Source organism: Castor canadensis, chromosome 12 (genome assembly GCF_047511655.1).
Source record: "Castor canadensis chromosome 12, mCasCan1.hap1v2, whole genome shotgun sequence".
In the NCBI taxonomy this organism is placed as follows: Eukaryota; Metazoa; Chordata; class Mammalia; order Rodentia; family Castoridae; genus Castor; species Castor canadensis.
The window spans coordinates 3,731,807-3,736,235 of NC_133397.1; the positions used below are offsets into that span (position 1 = coordinate 3,731,807).

The 4,429-nt window shown below is 36.2% G+C and overlaps 1 non-coding gene across 1 annotated transcript; it reads right to left on the reverse strand.

Moving 5' to 3' along the window:
- Positions 1-698: 698 nt before the first annotated feature.
- Trnaa-agc (transfer RNA alanine (anticodon AGC)) lies at positions 699-771 on the reverse strand. The gene has a single exon. It is a non-coding gene; the product is annotated as a tRNA-Ala (tRNA).
- Between the last annotated feature and the right edge of the window lie 3,658 nt (positions 772-4,429).

Consider the following 4,429-nt stretch of genomic DNA (forward strand, 5'->3'; position numbering starts at 1 on the left):
CTGAGGCCTGCTTCACACAGGACTTGGTCTCAAGCATAAGGCTCTGTTCTGTGACCTTATCACTTCCAAACACCTCACTTCTTAATGCTACCACTTTGGAGTTTAGGATTTCAACACAGGAATTTTTAAAGGACATTCCCACAAACATTCAGACCACACCATTAGTTTCCCTCATATAAAATATTGCTATTTTTAAATTGGCAATAGATGTACCTAAAAGAATTCATGTGCTATATCTTGATACTTTTCTTACAAGTGACTATTTAAAGAACAAATAAAAATGTATGAAAAAACTATGATGTAATTTGTTACCATTCCCCCTTTTATGCGTTACTAAAATATTGGAAATTGCTTGTGAGTACCCAACTGTGTAGGAGTTTTTAGGTATATATTTATGTTTCTATTCAAAGAAACAAAGTGAGTTTTTAATAATATTTACAAAAGGTTTATAGTTACAAATAATGTGGTATGGCTTGAGTACAGAAAAGTGCAGGGTATTATTTAGCTAGAATAATGACATTTATCAAAAGCAGTGGAAGTAGCATAATAAATGACAGAAAATACTAGAAAAAAATGGCTGCCTTTGAGTGGTGAGCTTATGGATAATCATTTTTTCTTTGCAATGTTTTTAAATAGATATATGCATTTTATAGCAGGGGGCTTTATAAGGCCTTTGCCAATTTGTCCTAGTCTTTTTTTGGTGGTGCTGGGATTTGAACTCAGGGCCTCATGCTTGCTAGGCAGGCACTCTACCACTTGAGCTACTCCACCAGCCCAGCCTTTGCCAATTTGATTGGGACATAACAATTCTTTCATTCTGACCTAGAAACCTGCTTAAGGTACAGTTATCACAGTGCCATACAGTTAAATCAACTTCTCTTTGACACAATAGCAGGTGTAACATGGGGCTGTCAAGGTGTGAATATTGCAAGCAAAAAAAAGCAAATGCACTGAAGTGTGTGGGAAGGGAGCTGCCACTGTACAGACTGGAGAGAGGGGCTGTCTTAAAAGGTGGCAGTTGATGAAAAGAAAATGCAAGAACTCACCGACTCCATCACAAGACAAACCTGAGAATCATGGGCATCAAAGAAGGAGAAGAGATGCAAGAAAAAGGAATGCATAATATATTCAACAACATAATAACAGAAAATTTCCCAAATCTAGAGAAATCTATGTCCATACAGGTACAAGAAGCCTCCAGAACACCAAACAGACCTGACCAAAAAGGAGCTACCCCATGACATATGATCATAAAAACAACAAGTACAGAGACTAGAGAAAGAATATTGAAGTCTGTAAGAGAGAAAAAACAAATAACATACAAAGGTAAACCCATCAAAATCACAGCAGACTTCTCAACAGCAACATTAAAAGCAAGAAGAGCATGGGGTGAGATCTTCCAGGCACTGAATGAAAATAACTCCAACCCCAGGATACTCTACCCAGCAAAACTATTATTCAAAATAGATGGAGCAATAAAAGTCTTCCATGATAAGCAGAAACTAAAACAATATGTGACCACAAAGCCACCTCTACAAAAGATTCTTCAAGGGATTCTGCACACAGAAAGTGAAACCCAACATAACCATGAAAGGACAGGCAGCAGCAAACCACAGGAAAAGAAAAGCAAGAAAGTAGAGAGTAACCTCAACTTAGGTACACACAATCAAACCTTCAAACAACTAAGACAACTAAATGACAGGAATCACCACATACCTATCAGTACTAACACTTAATGTTAATGGACTTAATTCCCCCATCAAAAGGCACCGTTTGATGAAATGGATTAAAAAGGAAGATCCAACAATTTGTTGCTTACAGGAGACCCATCTCACTGACAGAAATAAGCATAGGCTTAGGATGAAAGTCTAGAAGAAGATTTACTAAGCCAATGGTCCCCCAAAACAGGCAGGAGTAGCAATACTTATCTCTGACAAAGTACACTTCAAACCTACATTGATCAAAGAGATGAAGAAGGACATCCCATACTAATAAAAGGGGAAATAGACCAAAAGGAAATAACAATTATCAACCTATATGCACCCAATGTCAATGCACCCAATTTCATCAAACATACCCTGAAGGTACTAAAAGCAAATATTAACTCCAACACAGTGGGAGTGGGAGACTTTAACACCCCATTATCATCAATAGATAGTTCATCCAAACAAAAACTCGGTAAAGAAATCCAAGATCTAAAGTATACCATAGATCAAATGGACCTAGTTGATGTCTACAGAACATTTCATCCAACTTCTACACAATATACATTCTTCTCAGCAACCCATGGAACCTTCTTCAAAATAGATCATATCCTAGGGCACAAAGCAAGCCTCAGCAAATACAAGAAAATAGAAATTATACCATGCATTCTATCTGATCATAATGCAATAAAACTAGAACTCAACAACAAAAGTAAAGACAAAAAACATGCAAACAGCTGGAACCTAAATAACTCATTACTTAAGGAACAATGGATCATCGATGAGATAAAAGAGGAAATTTAAAAGTTCTTGGAAGTCAATGAAAATGAAAACACAACCTACTGGAACCTATGGGACACAGCAAAGGCAGTCCTGAGAGGAAAGTTTATAGCCATGAGTGCATATATTAAAAAAACTGAAAGATCTCAAATCAATGACCTTATGATACATCTCAAACTCCTAGAAAAACACGAACAAGCAAATCCCAAAACAAATAGGAGAGAAATAATAAAAATAAAGGCTGAAATCAATGAAATAGAAACCAAAAATCCATACAAAGAATTAATGAAACAAAATGTTGGTTCTTTGAAAAAATAAACAAGATCGATAGACCCCTGGCAAACCTGAGTAAAATGCAATAAAATCAGGACTGCAAAAGGGGAAATAACAACAAACACCACAGAAGTCCAGGAAATCATCAGAGACTACTTTGAGAACCTATATTCAAATAAATTTGAAAATCTTGAAGAAATGGACAGATTTCTAGATACTTATGATCATCCAAAACTGAACCAAGAGGAAATTAATCACCTGAATAGATCTATAACACAAAATGAAATGGAAGCAGCAATCAAGAGTTTTCCTAAAAAGAAAAGTCCAGGTCCTGATGGATTCTCTGCTGAATTCTATCAGACCTTTAAAGAAGAACTGATACCCACCCTCCTTAAACTGTTCCATGAAATAGAAAGGGAAGGAAAACTACCTAACACATTTTATGAAGCCAGAACTACACTTATCCCAAAACCAGGCAAAGACACCTCCAAAAAGGACAACTATAGGCCAATCTCCTTAATGAACATTGATGCAAAAATCCTCAACAAAATAATGGCAAACTGAATTCAACAACACATCAAAAAGATTATTCACCACGACCAAGTAGGCTTCATCCCAGGGATGCAGGGGTGGTTCAACATACAAAAATCAAGAAACGTAATAAACCACATTAACAGAAGCAAAGACAAAAACCACTTGATCTCTCAATAGATGCAGAAAAAGCCTTTGATAAGACCCAACACCATTTCATGATAAAAGCTCTAGGAAAACTAGGAATAGAAGGAAAGTACCTCAACATTATAAAAGCTACATATGACAAACCTACAGCCAGCATTATACTTAATGGAGAAAAACTGAAACCATTCCCTCTAAAATCAGGAACCAGACAAGGATGCCCACTATCTCCACTCCTATTCAACATAGTACTGGAATTCCTAGCCAGAGCAATTAGGCAAGAAGAAGGAATAAAAGGAATACAAATAGGTAAAGAAACTGTCAAATTATCCCTATTTGCGGACGATATGATCCTATATCTTAAAGACCCAAAAAACTCTACTCAGAACTCCTAGACACCATCAATAGCTATAGCAAGGTAGCAGGATATAAAAATCAACATAGAAAAATCATTAGCATTTCTATACACTAATAATGAACCAACTGAGAAAGAATATATGAAAACAATTCCATTTTCAATAGCCTCAAAAAAATCAAATACCTAGGTGTAAACCTAAGAAAAGATGTGAAAGACCTCTACAAGGAAAACTATACACTTCTGAAGAAAGAGATTGAGGAACACTACAGAAAGTGGAGAGATCTCCCATGCTCATGGATTGGTAGAATCAACATAGTAAAAATGCCTATAGTCCCAAAAGTAATCTACATGTTTAATGCAATTCCCATCAAAATTCAATGACATCCATTAAAGAGATTGAAAAATCTACCGCTAAATTTATATGGAAACACAAGAAGTCACGAATAGCCAAGGCAATACTCAGTCAAAAGAACAATGCTGGAGGTATCACGATACCCAACTTCAAACTATATTACAAAGCAATAACAATAAAAACAGCATGGTACTGGCACAAAAACAGACATGAAGACCAGTGGAACAGAATAGAGGACCCGGATATGAAGCCACACAACTATAACCAACTTGTCTTTGACAAAGGAGC